This window comes from Pristiophorus japonicus, chromosome 18 (assembly GCF_044704955.1).
Source record: "Pristiophorus japonicus isolate sPriJap1 chromosome 18, sPriJap1.hap1, whole genome shotgun sequence".
NCBI lineage: Eukaryota > Metazoa > Chordata > Chondrichthyes > Pristiophoridae > Pristiophorus > Pristiophorus japonicus.
In genome coordinates this window covers 114,727,974-114,751,111 of record NC_091994.1, presented here as the reverse complement: position 1 = coordinate 114,751,111, position 23,138 = coordinate 114,727,974, and the positions used below count along the sequence as shown (strand labels likewise).

At 46.8% G+C, this 23,138-nt stretch overlaps 1 protein-coding gene across 4 annotated transcripts in view; it reads right to left on the bottom strand.

Annotated features, from left to right (window-relative positions):
• Window positions 1–23,138, bottom strand: part of rap1gapa (RAP1 GTPase activating protein a) — a 662,183-nt gene that overhangs the window by 442,250 nt on the left and 196,795 nt on the right. Inside the window, exon 1 of one of the 4 annotated variants that reach the window (XM_070860655.1) lies at window positions 18,859–18,911. The exons of 2 other annotated variants lie outside the window; for them this stretch is intronic. The gene's annotated coding sequence lies outside the window, so the exon portion shown is untranslated. Of the gene's footprint in view, window positions 1–18,661; window positions 18,783–18,858; window positions 18,912–23,138 lie in introns of those variants that run through there. One more of the 4 variants, XM_070860654.1, reaches the window with a different exon arrangement.

Below are 23,138 nucleotides of genomic sequence, written 5' to 3'. Positions count from 1 at the left end.
ACCAACGCTCATCTCGATCTTCCTCGCTGCAATGCTTCATCTCACCTTTAACAAACTCCCCGTTGAAGTGGAGCTAATCTACAGGACAAACGAGAAACTGTTCAACCTCCGTCGCCTCCAGTCCAGATCCAAGGTCGTTCCAACCTCTGTCATTGAATTACAGTATGCAGACGACGCTTGTGTCCGTGCACACTCAGAGGCCGAACTCCAAGCCATCGTTGACACCTTCACTGAAGCGTATGAGAGTCTGGGTCTTACATTAAACATCCGTAAGACAGAGGTTCTCTGCCAACCTACCCTGACACACAGCACTGCCCCCTGATTATCAAGTTCCATGACGAGACCTTGGACAATGTGGACCATTTCCCATACCTCGGGAGCCTACTATCAGCAAGGGCATTCATCAATGATGAAGTCCAACACCACCTGCAGTGCGCCAGTGCAGCCTTCGGTCGCCTGAGGAAAAGAGTGTTTGAAGACCAGGACCTCAAACCCAGCACCAATCTCATGGTCTACAGGGCAGCAGTGATACCCACCCTCCTACATGCTTCAGAGTAATGGACTATATACAGTAGGCACCTCAAAGCGCTGGAGAAGTACCACCAACGCTGCCTCCGCAAGATCCTGCAAATCCACTGGCAGGATAGACGCACCAACGTCAGTGTTCTCGCTCAGACCAACATCCCCAGCATCGAAGCATTGACCACGCTCGATCAGCTCTGATGGACGGGCCACATTGTCTGCATGCCTGACACAAGACTCCCAAAGCAAGCACTCTACTCGGAGCTCCTACACAGCAAGCGAGCCCCAAGTGGGTAGAGGAAATGCTTCAAGGACATACTCAAAAACTCCTTGAAAAAATGTAACATCCCCACCGACTCTTGGGAATCCCTGGCCCCAAGACCGTTCAAAGTGGAAGAGAATCATCCGAGAAGGCGCCGAACACCTCGAGTCCCTTTGCCAGTAGCACGCGGAAGCCAAGCGCAAACAGCAGAAGGAGCTCACGACAACCCAAGCCCCACACCCACCCGTCCCTTCAGCCATTACCTGCCCCACCTGTGACAGAGACTGTAGGTCCAGCATTAGTCTCCGTCACCTTAGAACTCATTTTAGTGTGGAAGCAAGTCATCCTCGACTCCGGGGGACTGCCTAAGAAGTTATGAGAGTGCATCTGAGCGTGTAAATGAGAGAGGGAATATGTACTGGCATCAGGATGAGGTCGCGTTGTGATGTTCCCAGCTTGGTAGAATGGCCCGTTGACACTCACTATCTGGGCTCACACATGAAGAAATCCTGAGCAGGGTACCAGAGGGTGGCTGGCTAATGACCAAGAAACCAAACTCCAACATGAATCAGTGCTTTGAGAGGGGATGGCATTATAGAGACTCACCAAAAACTAGAAGACTGATATTCTGTGACACTTAACCTATTCATAGAATCCAACAGCTGAGAACCTGGATCAGTACTATAGCTCTTTTTGGTTTCATATATTACCCCCTCTGATGGTATAGGCATAGAAACTATCTATCTTACAACATCCATACCTGTAGATGTTGAAACACACACGGCCATATATAGATACCAAATGTGAGTGAATTTCAGTACTTTACTAGTCAATGGGAATCAGGGGCAAATACTCCACTGGCTGGAGCCATACCTGGCACAAAGGAAGATGGTTGTGGTTGTTGGAGGTCAATAATCTCAGCCCCAGGACATCACTGCAGGAGTTCCTCGGGGCAGTGTCCTCGGCCCAACCATCTTCAGCTGCTTCATCAATGACCTTCCCTCCGTCACAAGCTCAGAAGTGGGGATGTTCACTGATGACTGCACAGTGTTCGATTCCAATCGCAACTCCTCAGATACTGAAGCAGTTGAAACAGTCCCTGCCCGCATGCAGCAAGACCTGGGCAACATGGAATTATTGGGCTGAATGGCCTGTTTCCGTGCCGTATATCCTATGTAATATTCAGGCTTGAGGTGATAAGTGGCAAGTAACAAGTGCCAGGCAACGATCATCTCCAAGTCAAAGAGTTTAACCACCTCCCCTTGACATTCAATGGCATTACCATCGCCGAATCCCCCACCACCAACATCCTGGGGGTCACCACTGACCAGAAACTTAACTGGACCAACCACATAAATACTGTGGCTACAAGAGCGGGTCAGAGGCTGGGTATTCTGCGGCGAGTGTCTCACCTCCTGACTCTGCAAAGCCTTTCCACCATCTACAAGGCACAAGTCAGGAGTGTGATGGAATACTCTCCACTTACCTGGATGAGTGCAGCTCCAACAACACTGAAGAAGCTCGACACCATCCAGGACAAAGCAGCCGCTTGATCGGCACCTCATCCACCACCTTCAACACTCCCTCCCTCCACCACCTTCAACACTCACTCCCTCCACCACCGGCGCACCGTGGCTGCAGTGTGTACCATCTACAAGATGCACTGCAGCAACTCGCCAAGGCTTCTTCGGCAGCACCTCCCAAACCCGTGACCTCTACCACCTAGAAGGACAAGGGCAGCAGGCGCATGGGAACACCACCACCTCCACGTTCCCCTCCCAGTCACACACCATCCTGACTGGGAAATATATCGGCCGTTCCTTCATCGTTGCTGGGTCACAATCCTGGAACTCCCTCCCTAACAGCACTGTGGGAGCACCTTCACCACACGGACTGCAGCGGTTCAAGAAGCCGGCTCACCACCACCTTTTCAAGGGGCAATTAGGGATGGGCAATAAATGCCGGCCCTGCCAGCGACACCCACAACGCAGGAATGATTAAAAACTTGCTATTTTTAATCTTTGAACTTTGCATTTCTGTACAGTTTACAATAGCAACTATGCTTGAAGCCAGGGTGTTTCTCATTGTGATGCATGTAATTATCATCCCTTTCGTTTTGCAGGTTTGAGGGGCTGATGATCTACTCCTGTTCCTATGCTCCTAGTTCTGCCAATTATTTGGAACCTGCATATTCTGATGTCATTCCATCTAGAGCCACGTTGAGTGTATATTTGCTTTGTCTTGGGGCAGCTGACCCGTTGCCCTGACTCGCAATCTGTAGTATAACTTGAGGTTTAAGAAAGCCAAGCTCAGTGTGATTCAATGGAGTTTGCGAATTCTGATCTCGCACAGCTTTAGCCTCACAAGCAATGATCAGTGCTGGACCCCTTTAGTGTTATTGGAGGTCCCTCAGCATTCAGCTGTTCACCGTTATAAACTGTTCCCGCAATTTCAATCATAGAATCATAGAAATTTATGGCACAGAAGGAGGCCATTCGGCCCATCGTGTCCGTGCCGGCCGACCAAGAGCTACCCAGCCTAATCCCACTTTCCAGCTCTCGGTCCGTAGCCCTGCAGGTTACAGCACTTCAGGTGCACATCCAGGTACTGTTTAAATGCGGTGAGGGTTTCTGCCTCTACCACCCTTTCAGGCAGTGAGTTCCAGACCCCCACCACCCTCTGGGTGAAAACCTTTCCCCTCAAACCCCCTTTAATCCTTCTACCAATTACTTTAAATCTATGACCCCTGGTTAGTGACCCCTCCGCCAAGGGAAACAGGTCCTTCCTATCCACTCTATCCAGGCCCCTCATCATTTTATACACCTCAATCAGGTCTCCCCTCAGCCTCCTCTGTTCCAAAGAAAACAATTCCAGCCTCTCAAATCTTTCCTCATAGCCAAAATTCTCCAGTCCAGGCAACATCCTTGTAAATCTCCTCTGTACCCTCTCTAGTGCAATCACATCTTTCCCTGTAATGTGGTGACCAGAACTGCACACAGTACTCCAGCTGTGGCCTAACCACTGTTTTACATAGTTTAACCATAACCTCCCTGCTCTTGTATTCTATGGCTCAGCTAATAAAGGCAAGCATTCCGTATGCCTTCTTAACCACCTTATCGACCTGGCCTGCTACTTTCAGGGATCTGTGTACATGCTCTCCAAGGTCCCTCTGTTCCTCTACACTTCTCTGTGTCCTATCATTTATTGGGGCCAAAATAGCCCCCCTCCATAAGCTCCATTACTGCCTCTAAGAGGGGGCAATGCAGCAGAGAAGCTTCACCGACCGGGGGCAGATGGCTGGGCTGACCCGTCTGAAATTGCCCGTGGGCCGAAAGTGGTGAGAACGGGTTACCGTACCGCCCGTGTTCCCACCGCGCCGACCCCTTGCTGACCCCCGCGGGAGCGCCGCCGCCGGTCGGTGTCACTGGCAGCTTTCCCCGGCGGGAGCCAACTGTGGCTGGGCAGTGCGTCCACCCTTAAAGGGGAGAGCGCACTGCCGGCGACTCCATTTTATTTTTTATTGTCGGCCGACTGCCAGGTCAGGCCGATAAAAGTGCCCACGGGTTCGGCCGAGCCACCAATAGGCAGCCTTGCACCCCCTCTTGGTTGCCAGGCTGCTGCCCGGCCGAAACCCTCCCTGGTGGCCAAGTGTTTGCCACTAAAGTGGCTGCGGAGTTCACAGCGGCCCTCCCCTTTAACTGAGGGGGAGAGATGGTGTCAGTGCAACACGGCACGCCCTCATCGCGCTGACATCATCAGGGCGGCTCTGAAGACTTGGAGCGACGGTCGTTCCGACCCGCCCGCACTTCCGCTCCGACTGGGAAAAAATTCCAAGTCCTGAATTTCTCCGGATTTACAAACACTTTACAAAATGGTCGGTGCACCCTGTTCGGGGCGGGGCTCAATTTTGGCCCCATTGTGTATTCCCGCGCCTTCTTAGCCCTCCCCAATGCATTACCTCCCACTTCTCCTGATTGAATTGGATTGGCTACTGTTAGTGGGCAATCGAGCAAAGTGTGCTGCGCTGAGAATCGCCAGTTACCTGCTGCCCAAGCAGGAGCTGTGTTTTGTACTAACCTAGCCTGAATACCTTTTCCGGTTGATTCACATCACATGGTACTTTATACTGGAATTTAGTCACTTGGAGTTTGAACCATATTTCACCACTATAGCCTATTGCCCACTGGAATATTACTGTCCATTCCAAACTGGCTCCTTGTGGAGAGCTCTGTGTCACTGGTACACCCAAACAGCACGCAGAATTCAATGCTGCAAAATCAATTGATTTTTGAGGCATGCAAGATTTTACGGCCAAGGATGAAATTGATACCAGGGAATCCTTCAGTCGTCACATAGCAATACTAGAATCTAGTACTGGAGCCCTGGATCAGGGGGAAATACCAACACGTATGCATGTGTTCCGACGATGAGAAATTTGAAGGTGGAAAAGGTAGTCGTCGTCTTCTTTCGTATGGTAGTAATAACAAAGCAAAGCAAGCGTCAATATCGAAGTCAGATATCCAGGCCAAAGCTTCTGGTTCCATTCTTATTTATCTAATCGTTGCCAGAAAATCACTTGCAATGGCTTCTCTTCCCGCCCCCGCATCATTACCTCTGGTGTCCCCCAAGGATCTATCCTTGGCCCCCTCCTATTCCTCATCTACATGTTGATCCTCGGCAACATCATCCGAAAACACAGCGTCAGTTTCCACATGTACGCTGCCGACACCCAGCTCTACCTCACCCCCACTTCTCTCGACCCCCCCACGGTCTCTAAATTGTCAGACTGCTTGTCCCACATTCAGTTCTAGATTAGTGAAATTATCTCCAATTGAATATTGGGAAGTTCGAAGCCATTATTTTTGGTGTCCGCCACAAACACCGTTCCCTAGCAACTGACTCCATCCCTCTCCCCAACTCCTGTCTGAGGCTGAACCACACTGTTCGCCACCTTGGTGTCATATTTGACCCTGAAATGAGCTTCCGGCCACATATCCACAGCATAGCTAAGACCACCTATTTCCACCTCTGTAACATCGCTCGTCTCTGCCCCGCCTCAGCTCATCCGCTGCAGAAGCCCTCATCCGTGCCTTTGTTACCTCTAAACTTGACTATTCCAACACACTCCTGGCTAGCTTCCCACATTCTACCCTACGTAAACTAGAGGTGATCCAAAACTCGGCTGCTCTGTGTCCTAACTCGCACCAAGCCCCACTCACCCATCACCCCCTGTGCTCACTGCTCCGTGTCCTAACTCGCACCAAGCCCCACTCACCCATCACCCCCTGTGCTCGCTGACCTACATTGGCTCCCAGTTATGCAAAGCCTCGATTTCAAAATTCTCATCCTTTTTTTCAATTTCCTCCATGGCCTCGCCCCTCCCTATCTCTGTAATCTCCTCCAGCACCACAATCCCTGAGGTGTCTGCACTCCTCTAATTCTGACCTCCTGAGCATCCCTGATTATAATCGCTCAACCATCGGTGGCCGTGCCTTCTGTGGCCTGGGCCCCAAGCTCTGGAACTCCCTCCTAAACCTCTCCGCCTCTCTACCTCTCTTTCCTCCTTCAAGACGCTCCTTAAAACCGACCTCTTTGACTCAGCTTTTGGTCACCTGCCTGAATACCTTTTCCGGTTGATTCTCATCACATGGTACTTTGTACTGGAATTTAGTCACTTAGAGCTTGAACCATATTTCACCACTCTGGCATTTTGTCCACTGGAATTTTATTGTCCATTCAACTCTTTCTTTCAAATCAAGAAACCCAAAGATAAGGCCCATCGTACAGCGCAACAGCAAGTTTTTAAAAAATAGAGTAGATGGGAACACCATCACGTCCAAGTTCCCCTCCGAGTCACACACCATCCTGACTTGGAAATATATCGGTCGTTCCTTCATCGCCGCTGGGTCACAATCCTGGAACTCCCTCCCTAACAGCACTGTGGGAGCACCTTCACCACACTGTATAAACACAGTAATATCATCAATGGTCATTTCTAGACTTATTTTGGGTGATTTGTGTGTTCTCCTGAGGTCCTAGCAACACTTGTACCACAACCTCATTACTGGCCCCAGGCATTTCACATAAATTTGGTATTTGTTCATCGTCTCATTCCACCTAAAGTGTGCAAGCATAAGAAATTTATATTGATTTGAAATTAGATAATGTCATGCCACCAAATCCATTAAAAGGAAAAATGTTTTGTGGTCTTCAATTTTCAAAGTAATTAAGATTTATCGCAATATCTCAACTCTAACTCAGCATCTTCCTTGCAGAAAATGAAAGCCCCCATTGACGTGTGTGGTTAATGTTGTGTATATGGACTATCAAATGGCATTTGATAAAGTACACGATAGATTTGTTCGCAATATTAGAGTCCATGGGCAGTGGCAGCGTGGAGACGAAACTGGCTAAAGGGCCGGAGAGGAGGGAAAGGTGTGAACGGTTGTTTCTCAGACTGGAGGGAGGTGTACAGGGGTGTTCCCCAGGGCTCGGTATTGTAACTATTGCTCTCTCTGATATATATTAATGACCAGGACCTGGGTATACGGAGCATAATTACTAAGTCTATAGATGACACGAAATCTCGAAATGTAGTTAAACAGTGAGAAAGATAATAACAGACTTCAGGAGGACATAAACAGACGAGTGAAATGGGCAGACACACATGGCAGATGAAATTTAACACATAGAAGTGTGAAAGACACATTTTGATAGGAAGAATGAGGAGGCGATATAAACAAAATGGCACAATTTTAAAGAGGGTGCAGGAACAGAGAGACCCGGGGGTGATGTACACAAATGTCTGAAGGTGGCGGGACAAGGTGAGAAGGTTGATTTTTAAAAAAGCATACATGGTCCTGGGCTTTATAAACAGAGGCATAGAGTACAAGAAAGTTATGCTAAACCTTGATAAAATACCTCAGCTGGAGTGTTGTGTTCAATTCTGGGCACCGCAATTTAGGACCAACATGAAGGCCTTAGAGAGGGTGCAGGGGAGATTTGCTAGAATGGTACCAGGGATCAGGGACTTCAGTTCTGTAGATAGACTGGAGAAGCTGGGGTTGTTCTCCTTACAGCAGTAACAGATAAGAGGAAATTTGTTCAAAATCCTGTTTTTACGTAGAATGTACGGCACAGAAACAGGCCATTCGGCCCAACCAGTCTGTGCCGGTGTTTATGCTCCACACAAGCTTGTTAGAGTAAATAAGGAAAAACTGTTTCCAGTGGCAGAAGGGTCGGTAAGCAGAGGACACAGATTGAAGGTGATTGACACTCCGTAAGTGTGATCTGGAACTTGCTGCCTGAAAAGGCGGTGGAAGCAGATTCAGTCAGAATTTTCAAAAGGGAACTGGATAAATATTTGAAGGGTACAATTCTGCAGGGGAGTGGAACTAATTGGATAGCTCTACCAAAGAGGCACGATGGGCCGAATGGCCTCCTTCTGTGCCACATGATCCTATGATTCCAGAGCCTCAAAACTGGAACTTTTTAACTCCTTCAGCCTTTCCTTCCAAAGCTTGGTGGCACCTCTTCCTGATTTCGCTCATCTTCTCCCCTACTTTTTTCAAACTTGCCTTCGTCCTATCCTATGGGCCTTACCTCTGGGCCTGTAATATGGGCCTCATCTCTGGGCCTGTAATGCAGGCCTTATCTCTGGGCCTGTAATATGGGCCTGTAATATGGGCCTCCTCTCTGGGCCTGTAATACAGCCCTTACCTTTGGGCCTGTAATATGGGCCTCATCTCTGGGCCTGTAATATGGGCCTGTAATGCAGGCCTTATCTCTGGGCCTATAATATGGGCTTGTAATATGGGCCTTACCTCTGGGTTTCTTAATTTGAAATTTTTTTTTTAAATGCAAACCAGGCACTAATCCCCCCGCTCAGAAAAGTAAGGAAAAAATAGAACATTTCACTTTGTTCAACTTATCCTTAATTATGACCAATTATTATTTTCTGCATCATTTTTTGCTGAAATCAAATGCCAACCGTATAAACTAAACAAAGCAAAATGAAATTCTTCGAATCCCAGAGAGCAACGTGGAAGAAGTGCGGGGAATGTGTTCGGTAGCGGCTGGTAGTTCCCAACATACTTCCACACTGGTTTTCCCACCTTCAAAATTCCGGAACAACCAGGAGCAATTCACCAAACCATAATGCACATAGTAATATAACACCAGGACATAAGATCGCAAGATAACTGCAGACAAGGAAAACCGTTCAGCCCATCTGAATATATCCATCCACTTTAACCCTAAAGCTTCCCTCTGCAGCATCCAATTCGTTGTTAAACGATTGCAGGATCTTTGCCTCTGTAGCTCTGTCCAGGAGCCGACTCTCCATCACTCTTTGGATGAAGGAAAGTTTCCCGATCTCAGTCTAACTTTACCTTTTAATATTTTGAACTTGTGGCTCTTTGTTCTGATCTTAAATTGCTTTAAAGCAGTTTTGTCTTTTCCAAACTATTTACAATCCCATCTACCTCCGTTAAGATTGTCTTTTGGATGGTTCTTTACCAGGCTGGAAAATACGAGTCTCTCCGATCTTCCCTCATCCCACAGACCCTCCAGCCCCTGGCGCTGGGGATCATAGCTCCCTGCACTTCCCCCAATGCTTCCCTTGTGTCCCACGGACACAGTGCTCAAGCATGAGGAACTCGGATAAATATAGCATTTTCTATTTCACCACAAAAAGGTCAAGTCCGTAACATTGTTATGCACGGTCAGTTCATGGAGGGCCACATGTCGAAAAGTACATCATAGTTAAAGCACACATGTATAAATTAACCATTTATGACCAAACTGCTATCAAATAACGAGCACAGGTACGGTATAAAGTTTGATATAATCCCATGATTATTGTTTTAAAGCACCCCCTTCCCTTCAGCATTCCCCTCAGTTTAACCCTTACTGTATTAGTTGCTCTGATGTGCAGCTACCATTATCATCAGCCATCCATTAAGAAATGGATGAAACAAATGTGCCTTCCTTGTTATAATGCCACATGTTCACCACCGATTGATGCAGTGTAACAGCACCCAACACCCAGCACCCAGCACCCAACACCCAGCACCCAACACCCAGCACACGAGAACCAACACCCAGCACCCAAGACCCAGGACCCAAGACCCAGCAACCGGTGCGAGTGAGCCCGGGGCACCGAACATGGAGGAGCAAAGACAAAAGTCTGAGCGCTTCAGTTGGTGGGGGGAGCGTATGTTATATTGCCGGACTTATTACAAACCCAAACATCGCAAGACCACACTTGGCACAACAGGGGATGGTGTGATCCAATTATACAGAACTCTCAGTACGTTCCCTGCACCGTTTCTATCTAGCATTCTTTCCCATCGAAAACAATGGAAGCCAGTGAAGGACCTCAGAGTTAAGAGTACGCGCTGACAGGTCACTATAACCTTTACCTTGCCGGCTTCCACCTGTGTTTTCTTAAGATGAAAGCACAAATAAACAAGTAAAAATTACCCAAGCACATCAACGGCAGAGTCCCAACAAAAACAATTATATATAAATATATATATAAACATGGACAGTATTAAACCGACATACACCGTTCTTCGACACTGAGAAACAATTCAAAGAGAAACACACATAGTGCAGGACATTACCGAGGTCGGAAAGTGTGGGATAAATCAAGAAATGGTGATTACATGGAGTTACAGAGAAGTAATAGCACAGAAACTGGCCATTTGGCCCAACATTGCCAGAGTTTATACTCCATACAAGTCTTGTTCCATTCTAATGCGACAAGTGTCTCACCTGCTGACTCCCCAAAGCCTTTCCATCATCTACAAGGCACAAGTCAGGAGTGTGATGGAATACTCTCCACTTGCCTGGATGAGTGCAGCTCCAACAACACTCGAGAAACTCATCCAGGACAAAGCAGCCACTTGATTGGCTCCCCATCCCCCACCTTCAACACTCACTCCCTCCACCACCGGCGCACCGTGGCTGCAGTGTGCACCATCTACAAGATGCACTGCAGCAACTCACCAAGGTTTCTTCGGCAGCACCTCCCAAACCCTCGACGTCTACCACCTAGAAGGACAAGGGCAGCAGGCGCATGGGAACATCACCACCTCCACGTTCCCCTCCCAGTCACACACCATCCTGACTTGGAAATATATCGGCCGTTCCTTCATCGTCGCTGGGTCACAATCCTGGAACTCCCTCCCTAACAGCACTGTGGGAACACCTTCACCACACGGACTGCAGCGGTTCAAGAAGGCGGCTCACCACCGCCTTCTCAAGGGGCAATTAGGGATGGGCAATAAATGCCGGCCTTGCCAGCGATGCCCACATCCGAGGAATGCATTTTTTAAAAATTACTTCTTTCTACCCTGTCCCCATATCCGTCTGTTCCCTTCTGCCCCGAGTATGCAAAGGCAACGACAAGCTAGATTTTAAAAGCCGGCCGATTGTTGGAGGAAAAGAAGACTGAAAGAAGTAAGGCAGCCATAAGTTTTAAAGGTCCTGGGAAAGAATGAGTTTGAATAGGAAACGATTTGATGAGCTCTGATTCCAACAGTCTGAGGTTAGAGGGAGGAAGAATGGTCTGTCGGATTTGGAGCTCTGGATGAATGAGAGGAAAATACAAAGAACATAAGAATTCGGCCCCTCGAGCCTGCTCCACCATTCAATAAGATCATGGCTGATCTTCTACCTCTACTCCACTTTCCCGCCCGATCCCCATATTCCTTGATTTCCCGAGAGTCCAAAATCTATCGCTCTCTGTCTTGAATACACTCAACGACTGAGCCTCCACAGCCCTCTGGGGCAGAGAATTCCAGAGATTCACCTCCCTCTGATTGCAAGGAGGAATGGTTAGGTCTATCCTTACACCATAGCCAACTATCATCTACTAGAGTGTAGTGTAAAATCTTTCAGTGGGGCGAGGAACAGACTCTGGGACAGTAGATGCTCTGTGAGTAATGACTCTCACACTCCACAATGCTTGGACGTTCTGCAGGACAGTAGTGCTCCTCATCACCTTTCCATGGACCGAATGACCTGCTGTGAACTGCTCCATCGGGCAGCTAATGAGTTGCCCACTGAGGGTTCTCTTCAACATATAGTTACAGGCGGGTCTTCCATGAAAATTCAGTGCTCACTCCCTGCACAACTGTGACACCAGAAAATATAATCGATTATTTTACAACCTAAGGTTTGGTTATAAGTCATAATGTACCCAACACATCAATAATCTCGGTGTCACATAACGTGACTCAGTGACCATGCCCCCAGCCGCAGTGCAGTCCATGTTACAATTGTGAGAAAACCATTTCTTGAACCCTTGCGCCATTTTTCAGACGGGCAGAGATCTACTGCGCGTTACCATTAGAGGCCCCCTGCCTGGTGCCAGGGCTTTGCTAGCTGGCCAGTCCGTGCCTGTTCAAATGGTGCGAGGGTCAGGTGAGGAGTTCTCTCCTTGGATTTTAAACCCCTGCACGCACTGTTATCACGATTATAATCAGGGCTTTCGCATCGTGCTACAGCATCATAGAATCAGAGCTGGATTTTGGGCCGTTAGGCGACGGGATGTCCTGATACCGCTGGGGAATAGTTTGCGCCTCAGTCAGCAAAATTGGTCAGCTGGGCCCTGAGTGTGGGGCGGAGCACTAAAGGAGGCGTTACACACCTCTCTCAGGGCGCTAGGCTGGCTGAGCAAGTGGAAATCCCCAGCTAAACAGCCGGCCTCAGAGCGCTCAGAGAGGTCTGGGGAGAAAATAAAACCTGAATAAAAAACACTAACCACATTCCCAATATATAGCTCACGCCACCACAACAAACAAATTAAATAAAAACCAATCACACTTACCCGAGGTCGACATTATTTACCTCACTGCGGCCCTGCAGCTCAGACCGCCCGCTTTCCCAGGCGGTCCCAGCAGGGGGCGCTCTGCGCAGCGCTACGGGTCGGGCGGCAGCCAGAAATCGAGCCGGAGTCGCGACCAGGAGCGTGCCACACCGGCTCACCTCTCTCCCGGGTGGTAATGCTCCGCGCTCCGCCGAAACCGGCTCCGAAAACCCCGCAGGGCGCTGGAAGCAGGCCGTCCACCCCGAAGAGTTTACCGCCGCCATTGGCGCGCCTCCGGGGCGAAAACAGCGGAAAGCACTGGAAAATCCAGCCCTGAGAATCATACAGCACAGAAGGAGGCCATTCGGCCCATCCTGTCTGTGCCGGCTCTTTGATTAATCCCACTCCCCTTGCTCCTTCCCCACAGCCCTGCAAAAGTCCTGGACTTTTTTGCCAGTTATTGTCGATCTGTGTTCTCTGGTTACCCACCCTCCTGCCACTGGCAACAGTTTTCCCTATTTGTTTTATCAACATCCCCCACAATTCTGAACAGCTCTATTAAATTTCCCCTTAACCTTCTCTGCTTCTTTTGCATGCATCTGGATAGGTAGACAGTCCTCGGTTTAATGCTTTATCCAAAAGACAACAGCTTCCACAATATAGCACTCTCAGTAAAAGAAAGACGTGCATTTCTATAGCGCCTTTCACAATCACCAGACGTCCCAAAGCGTTTTACAGCCAATGAAGTACTTTTGAAGTGTAGTCACTGCTGTAACGTAGGAAACACAACAGCCAACCTGCACACAGCAAGCTCCCACAAACAGCAATGTGATAATGACCAGAAAAATCTGTTTTAATGATGTTGGTTGAGGGATAAATATTGGCCCCAGGACACAGAGGGAAAATTCCCTGCTCTTCTTAAAAATAGTGCCATGGGATCTTTTATGTCCACTTGAGAGGGCAGATGGGGCCTCGGTTTAACATCTCATCCGAAAATCAGCACCTCTGACAGTGTGGCGCTCCCTCAGTATTGTCCCTCCGACAATGCAGCACTCCCTCAGTACTGCCCCTCTGACAGTGCGGGGCTCCCTCAGTACTGCCCCTCTGACAGTGCGGCACTCCCTCAGTACTGCCTCTCTGACAGTGCAGCACTCCCTCAGTACTGCCCCTCTGACAGTGTGGCGCTCCCTAAGTACTGTCCCTCCGACAATGCAGCGCTCCCTTAGTACTGCCCCTCTGACAGTGCGGCGATCCCTCAGTACTGCCCTCGGACAGTGCAGCACTCCCTCAGCACTGCACTGGTGTGTCAGCCTAGATTTTTGTGCTCAAGTCTCTGGAGTGGGACTTGAACCTACAACCTTCATTGCGGTACTTTTATGTCAGCCATGGCTGAGCGGGTAGCACTCTCACCTCGGAATCAGAAGGTTATGGGTGCAGTGCAGTGGTCACGAAATGCGCTATATAAATGCAAGTCTTTATTTTTTTTTTAAAAGAAACGCAGAAACCAGCTCCCTGGAGGCTGAATTGGTAAAGACGCTGTCCATCATCATCATAGGCGGTCCCTCGAATCGAGGATGACTTGCTTCTACGTCAAAAAGTTCACAGGTGTTTCAATGAAGGACCTAAAATTCCCAGTCCTGAACTACATGTTGAAGGGTGGAAGATGCCTGTGGGTGGATTTTTTTAACGTGTGGTGACCGTTGCACACCAGCCACCACACGGGCTTCACAGAGCTAGGTCTTGGTCCAGTGGCAAGGGTTAACCAGGACTGGAGACCTGCTCTGCTGCACGGACCCAGTGCGCACACACATCGCAGTGTGGGCTGGGCCGTGCTACCCATTTGGAACTCAGCTATATATAACAGGAAGGTCACAGATTAGATCCCTGCCCTGTATTGCTATGTGCTAGCTTGGTGTACTCCAGGTTAGGGAGGGGGGCAAGGTCACCGCGTTTCTCTTTCACATTCACTGTCCAGTGCCCACTATGAATAGTAGCAATGTAAGAAGGTGACAGTCTGGACTGGCTGTGATGCCCTCCATGGGCGGAGCCTGTGGACACTCGTTACCCAGCCTCTGACTGGTTCCTGTGGAACCATAACCCAATATGAGCCAGTACATAAGAACATAAGAATTAAAAGCAGGAGTAGGCCGTTCAGTCCCTCGATCCTGCTCCACCATTCAATGAGATCATGGCTGATCTTCGACCTCAACTCCACTTTCCTGCACTGTCCCCATATCTCTTGATTCCCTTAATATCCGTAAATCTACCGATCTCTGTCTGGAATATACTCAACGACTGAGCCTCCACAGATCTCCGGGGCAGAGAATTCCAAAGATTCACCACCCTCTGAGTAAAGAAATTCCTCCTCATCTCAGTCCTAAATGGCCGACCCCTTATCCTGAGACTGTGACCCCTGGTTCTAGACTCTCCAGCCGGGGGAAACAGGTGAAAAGCTGGGGAAAATCCCCTAGAAATGGCTGCCATCTCCCCAAGCAAGGCAGAGCTCCAAATATTTAAGTGACCCGGAACTAAGGCCAATATTTTGTAAAAAACCAACTGTCCAACTGGATATGAATAATATTCAAAGCACGTTTTCAGTGAATGGTTCCACCAGCAGTAAATTTTACAATTTGAAATCAGCGGGTCACACCGCCTTTTGGAAAGTAAGCCTATACAGTCACGAGAACCTGCGTGAGACCAGAATTAATTTCTTTTACAGGTGCTGAGAGCACTGCCAACAACTGCAATTGTCAAAGGGATTTCCCACCTAACAGATGAGAACAAGTCTCGGGGTAGCACAGAAGCAAATCAGAAAGGAGTCTTTCTTTGGTTCTGATTGGGCCCCACAGCGAGATTCCGGTCTCACGTTGTCTGGGGACTCCCTTCGAGAATGGCGAGTGTTGGCAGTGTCACTGAGCTCGACAGTTGGACTGCAGCATCTGAATCTTCCTCAGAGCTAGCTGAATATATACAGAACCCAACCATATCGCACTTGTGAGAAAGACCTTTGTCTGGGTAATTTTATTCCAAGCTACCAATAGAATACAGGGTGCCTTGCAGGACCAGTAGGGCACAGATCACACAGCAAGTACCAGGCATGCTCTCATGACTAGATCGCGGTGTGTAAAAATAAATAAATAGTTTGATTGTTATAAAACAATGTCTCGCATTGACATGGAGCTCAATGAACCAGGATCAAAAACAGAACTTCATCCCACATAAAACATATCAAAGTAACCAAGTAACTATCTTTCAAAGGGTTCATTATCCCAACACGCAAATTCTTTCCTCTTTTCCTGAAAGCACTGATTGATATTGAGGTTTGGTTACATAAAATGTACGGCACAGAAACAGGCCATTCGGCCCAATCAGTCCGTGCCGGTGTTTATTTTCCACTCGAGCCTCCCCCCATTCTTCATCTCACACTATCAGCAGAACCCTCTGTTCCCTTCTCCCTCATGTGTTTATCCAGCTTCCCCTTAAATGCATCGATACTATTCGTTTCAACCACTCCCTGTGACAGTGAGTTCCACATTCCCACCACTCTCTGGATAAAGAAGTTTCTCCTGAATTCCCCATTGGATTTATTAGTGACTGTCTGATATTTATGGCCCCTAGTTTTGGACCCCCACAAGTGGAAACATTCTCTCTGTGTCTACCCTATCGAACCCTTTCATAATCTTAAAGGCCTCTATCAGATCACCCCTCAGCCTTTTCTTTTCTGGAGAAAAAAGCCCCCGAATGTTCAGCCTTTCCTGAAGTGTAACCTCTCAGTTCTGATGACATCTCGTGAATCTGTTTTGCATTTTCTCCAGTGCCTCGATATCCCTTTTATAATTTGAAGACCAGAACTGTTCACAGTACTCCAAGTCTGGTCCAACCAAGGTTCTATACAAGTTAGAACCGTGTGGTGGCTGGTGTACAACGGCCACCACACGTTAAAAAAATCCACACACAGGCATCTTCCACCCTTCTACATGTAGTTCAGGTCCTTCATTCGAAACACCTGTGAACTCATCCTTTTTTTGCCATGGAAGCAAGTCATCCACGTTTCGAGGGACCGCCTATGATGATGATGATACAAGTTAACATAGCTTCTCTGCTTTTCAATTCTATCCCTCGAGAAATTAACCCCAGTGCTTTGTTTTTGTTAATGACCTTGCTAACTTGTGTCACTACTTTTAATGATGTGTGTATCTGTGCCCACCTCTCCCTCGGCCCATTCACACACAGAGTATGTGGCCTCCTTACTTCTCCTACCAAAATACACTTTAAACTATAAACATTTATTTACCATTTATACACCCATTCTACAAGTTTATTAATGTCTTCCTGTATTTTGTTGCAATCTTCCTCAGTATTGACTCATACACACACACTCTCACTCACACACACACACAGAGACACAGGCACACAGACTCACACACAGCACACACACACACAGACACATCACATACTCTCACACAGACACACTCTCACAGACGCACACACTCTCGCACACACAGCGCACAGACACTTGCTAGCAACAGTAACTGAACGAGGATCAGGAACATTAATCCTGCCTGATTCTTGCCTCCCTCCCTTACCTGAGGTGCTGCAGTAAATTATAGTCCTGTCGAAAGTGGATTAACTTTGTCGCCGGTTTTGCTGATTTGTTAATCTCTGGAATATCAGACTGTTGGGTTTAACTGCTTTCTGTCGGAACTGAATTAATGTCAAACGACAGACAGTGAGCTACAACCTATTTATTTTGATGAGACAGTTTTGCTTCAATTTAAGCAAACACTTTGTTCTAATTTCAGGGGCTGATGCCTAATTCTAAACATATTAAATGCTTTATTCCAGAACCTGTCACAAGCATTCTGCCTGCGGTACACAAGTGTTTGTGTCACATGCACTAAAGTCCAGAAACAGCCTGAAGTAAAACTGCAGGCGGGACTAACTTTAGAGGGTTCAAAATGAAAGTAACAGATTTAACACAATTCATTCCCGTACAATCTTTCAGAACGATCTCTCGGGCAGTTAATATATTACAAAAAACACCGGTTCTAAAGTGACCGACTGAAAGCAATTGAATCCAAATGTAATTACGCTTTTGTTTTGTTCTGGGTACCACAATTAGATTGAAAATATGATTTCCTATCAGCTGGACAACATCATCCAGCCTTTAAATTCACAGACTGTTTTACTGGAGCCTTGCTTCCCGGAAAAAGAGACAGCACTTACCCTCCATAGGCTCCAAAAGTAAAGCTTCTTTTTCTTTTCTCCATATTGTATGCACTGCAGAAGATTATTTGCAGTGAAGTCGGCAGGAGTCTCTGGGGGAGAGTGGCGAGTGAGTTTACTCTACACCGCTTGCTCCCTCAACAACCAACTGTTGCCATTCCGGCAGAAAAACAGAAGCACAAAGCGGCATTTCCTGTATCTCATAGCAACAACCAGACTCGGGTCAGCCACAACTCTCAGTGCAAACTACTTTCATTCAGCATCTTTCAATATATCTTTTTACAACCCTCACAACTCTGATTCTCAATGTTATCTTCTGTTTGGATGTAGACACATGTACGGTGCAAGTTTTCTCCAAACAGTTACAATTTATCTCAAACTCCATTATGTTCAAATGAAAGCAACTTTGTTGTGTTTAGTACTAGGGACAGTATGTCTTTTTATCATTTGGAGGAAAAATGTGCATGACAATTAGGCAATTAAATCACAGATAGTCAAAGATAGAGACAGCCTTGTTTCAGCTCCGAGAGCAATGGTCCACGTGCCCTTCACCCAGTCTCTCTCCCATATAGAAAAATCTCATATCGTTTTAAGCTCATACTTGCAAAGTGTCAGATCAGACACTGCCTGCTTTGTTGGAAGTGGAATGTACAGTACATTCTCAATACCGTCCTTTGTCCCGTTACTGAGCCACTATATCGCTGAATATGAGTCTGCACATTAACTGCGCCAGACACCATTCGGCTCGGAGCATCACAAAAGCAAATGTTTTTTTAAAAAGAGAAAATGCTAAAATATATATTTCACTTATAGACGGTAAACATTTAGTTTCCTACCAACGTCTGACTGCACACTGACTCTCTGTATTTTTCGAGCCATTTTACATGCATTTTGTGCATATAATGCCCATGTGCAGAATGGCTTCTTTTATGGATGGGCATGAGCTAGACACTTCATTCACACAAAGGCTGCTGAATAAACAGATCAAACAGTTCCACAGACAAATGCCCCTGACGTCACGGCTGTGGCTTACTCCAGTCCAATGAGTGATCCCAGTGGATTTCTTAATAAATAAATGTAACCAAAATGATGTGCTGTAAATGATAAACAGTTTTTCTTAAACCAGCAGACCTCCCACGACACGGTGTTATGCCGATATGAATGGTGGGCATTCTACTGCAACAACAACAACTTGTATAGCGCCTTTAACTTAGTGAAACATCCCAAGGTGCTTCACAGGAGTATTATGAGATAAAAAATTTGACACCGAGCCACCGTTATCGCCCCGGATGTAAAATTCGCTTCCACCCCCTGCAGCATCGGCGGGCATCAACAACAGCAGGCCACTTGGGGAGCGCGAATTCAAGGCAGTGGTGGTCGGGGAGGGCAACATTTTATTCTGTCCAGTGTGCTGGATTTTGCTTTTTTGTATCCCGCGATTGCTGAACCCCGCTCTCTCTGAGCACGTGGGGTTGCTCTGCGCGTATTGCAGGTGCTGTCGCCCAACATCCACAGCCTTGGGTTTCAGTGGCCGCAGCATTGTCCGTCCCTGTGAACAATGCTCAGTGCTCTGCTGATAAACCCTCCCCTCCCGCCCCTGCAACTCCCTTCAGTGCTCTAAGGGAAGTGCTAGTGCTTGATTTAGCTCCACCTCCCTCTTGGATTGCTAAACCGGAAGTTCCTGTCAGAATCAATCGTGTAGTGACTGGCGATACTTTTGCACTGAAGCAAAAGTTATCGCCCCAAACGAGGCACTGCGCAGTTTCTAGACCCACATTTTGCCAACGTTGCAGTGAAAAGCATCATTTGTTACACTTGTAACACACAGTATTTGCTAATATATACTGAGGCAAAGTTACCTCAGAAAATGGCGAAGATTCATGTTCAACATTGGTTTCAGACTGAATACAATAAAGTCAAACTCCAATTGCTTTCACTGCTCCTAACTTGCATACTCTGGTATTGTTCTTCCTCAGCAATGTTCCATTGATACTCAGGAATGGAGCTAGGGCAGTGTTTTATAAGGACAGGACTGTTATACTGGGTGATATACTCTATCGATAAAGGATGGAATCACTGCACTAGTGAGAAACAATATTGGCTCAAATGATCAGGATGTTGAAACAGTTTGGGTGGAGATAAGGAATAATAAGGGGAAAAAATCGCTAGTGGGCATAGTCTATAGGCCCCCTAACAGTAGCAATTCTGTTGGTCGGAGCATAAACCAGGAAATAGTGAGGGCTTGTAAAAAGGAAACAGCAATAATCAAGGGTGATTTTAATCTCCAAATTGATTGGACAAATCAAATTGGTCAGGGAGCCTTGAGGAAGAGTTCATAGAGTGCATAAGGGACGGGTTCCTTGAGCAGAATGTAACGGAACCAACCAGGGGGCAGTCTATCTTAGATCTGGTCCTGTGTAATGAGACAGGATTAATAAACAATCTCCTAGTAAAGGATCCCCTCGGAATGAGTGATCATAGCATGGTTGAATTTCGAATTCAGTTGGAGGGTGAGAAAGTTGGATCTCTAACCAGCGTACTAAGCTTAAATAAAGGAGACTATGAAGGTATGAGGGCAGAGTTGGGTAAAGTGGACTGGGAAAATAGATTAAAGTGTAGGACGGTTGATGAACAGTGGTGGACATTTAAGGAGTTATTTCACAACTCTCAAGAAAAATATATTCCAGTGAGGAGGAAAGGGTGTAAGAGAAAGGATAGCCATCCGTGGCTAACTAAAGAAATAAAGGATGGTATCCAATTAAAAACAAGGGCATACAAAGTGGCCAAAACTAGTGGGAGGGCAGAAGATTGGGAAGCTTTTAAAAGCCAGCAAAGAATGACTAAAAAAATGATTAAGAAAGGGAAGATAGACTATGAAATAAACTAGCAAAAAATATAAAAACAGATAGCAAGAGTTTCTACAGGTATATAAAAAACAAAAGAATGGCTAAAGTAAATGTTGGTCCCTTAGAGGACGAGACCGGGGAATTAGTAATGGGGAACATGGAGATGGAAGAAACTCTGAACAAATATTTTGTATCAGTCTTTATGGTAGAGATCACTAACAATATTCCAACAGTGGATAGTCAAGGGGCTATAGGGGGGGAGGAACTTAACACAATCACAATCACGAAGGAGGTGGTACTCAGTAGGATAATGGGACTAAAGGCAGATAAATCCCCTGGACCTGGTGGCTTGCATCCTGGGGTCTTAAGAGAAGTAGCGGCAGGGATTGTGGATGCATTGGTTGTAATTTACCAAAATTCCCTGAATTCAGGGGAAGTCCCAGCAGATTGGAAAACTGCAAATGTAGCATCCCCTATTTAAAAAAGGAGGCAGACAAATAGCAGGAAACTATAGAGCAGTTATCCTAACATCTGTGGTTGGAAAATGTTGGAGTCCATTATTAAAGAAGCAGTAGCAGGACATTTGGAAAAGCATAATTCAGTCAGGCAGAGTCAGCATGGATTTATGAAGGGGAAGTCATGTTTGCTGGAATTCTTTGAGAATGTAATGAACAGGGTGGATAAAGGGGAACCAGTGGATGTCATGTATTTGGACTTCCAGAAGGCATTTGACAAGGTGCCACATAAAAGGTTACTGCACAAGATAGAAGTTCATGGGGTTGGGGGTAATATATTAGCATGGATAGAGGATTGGCTAATGAACAGAAAATAGAGAGTTGGGATAAATGGTTCATTCTCGGGTTGGGAATCAGTAACTAGTGGGGTGCCGCAGGGATCAGTACTGGGACCCCAACTATTTACAATCTATATTAACGATTTGGAAGAAGGGACAAAGTGCAACGTAGCCAAGTTGCTGATGATACAAAGATGGGAGGAAAAGCAATGTGTGAGGAGGACACAAAAAATCTGCAAAAGGACATAGGCAGGCTAAGTGAGTGGGCAAAAAAATTTGGCAGATGGAGTATAATGTTGGAAAGTGTGAGGTCATGCACTTTGGCAGAAGAAATCAAAGATCAAGTTATTATTTAAATGGAGAAAGATTGCAAAGTGCCGCAGTACAGCGGGACCTGGGGCTACTTGTGCATGAAACACAAAAGGATAGTATGCAGGTACAGCAAGTGATCAGGAAGGCCAATGGAATCTTGGCCTTTATTGCAAAGGGGATGGAGTATAAAAGCAGGGAAGTCTTGCTACAGTTATACAGGGTATTGGTGAGGCCACACCTGGAATACTGTGTGCAGTTTTGGTTTCCATATTTACGAAAGGATATACTTGCTTTGGAGGCAGTTCAGAGAAGGTTCTCTAGGTTGATTCCGGAGAGGAGGGAGTTGACTTATGAGGAAAGGTTGAGTAGTTTGGGCCTCTACTCATTGGAATTCAGAAGAATGAGAGGTGATCTTATCGAAACATATAAGATTATGAGGGAGCTTGACAAGGTGGATGCAGAGAGGATGTTTCCAATGATGGGGGAGACTAGAGCTAGGGGGCATAATCTTAGAATAAGGGGCCACCCATTTAAAACTGAGATGAGGAGGAATTTCTTCTTTCAGAGGGTTGTAAATCTGTGGAATTCGCTGCCTCAGAGAGCTGTGGAAGCTAGGGCATTGAATAAATTTAAGACAGAGATAGACAGTTTCTTGACTGATAAGGGAATAAGGGGTTATGGGGAGCGGGCGGGGAAGCTGACCTGAGTCCATGATCGGATCAGCCATGATCGTATTAAATGGCGGAGCAGGCTCGAGGGGTCGTATGGCCTACTCCTGCTCCTATTTCTTACGTTCTTATGTACACAATTATTCTCTTGCTAAAATGGCGTTGTGTCCCTTTAAATCCTCAGAGTCTAACTGTTGTTAAGTAAACTGAATGTCAGATCAATTAGAGTAGAATTGTTTGATAAGGAAACTGTACAGGGTGAGGTCAATCTGAGTCTAATTGCAGTTCAGACTGCAGACCAGTTTGAAATAACGAGTTTTCTTTTTAAAAGAAGATAGTTTTGGATCTGTAACAAAGTGTGACATCTTGAGTGTGATAAGTGGCACAGCCTAAAAGTGCCATTATTGATGTAATGCTCGATGATCTCCTCTGGCATTGCACAAAGTATGTTAGACCACATGTTGTTTAGTCACAACACAGAATGCAGCTCACAATGGATTACCCCTTGAGCTGAGAGGGCTGATTTTAACTTGACCCAACTAGGGCAAGTAGTTAAAATGGCGACGCATTACGTACCCACCTGATTTACGCCTCCGTTGGAGGTGCCGCCACTTTGAAAGTAGCCTCCCGCTGGGCAGCTAAGTCGCCCGACATTCATCAGCCCCCGACTGGCATTTTAGGAGGGAGTTGAACG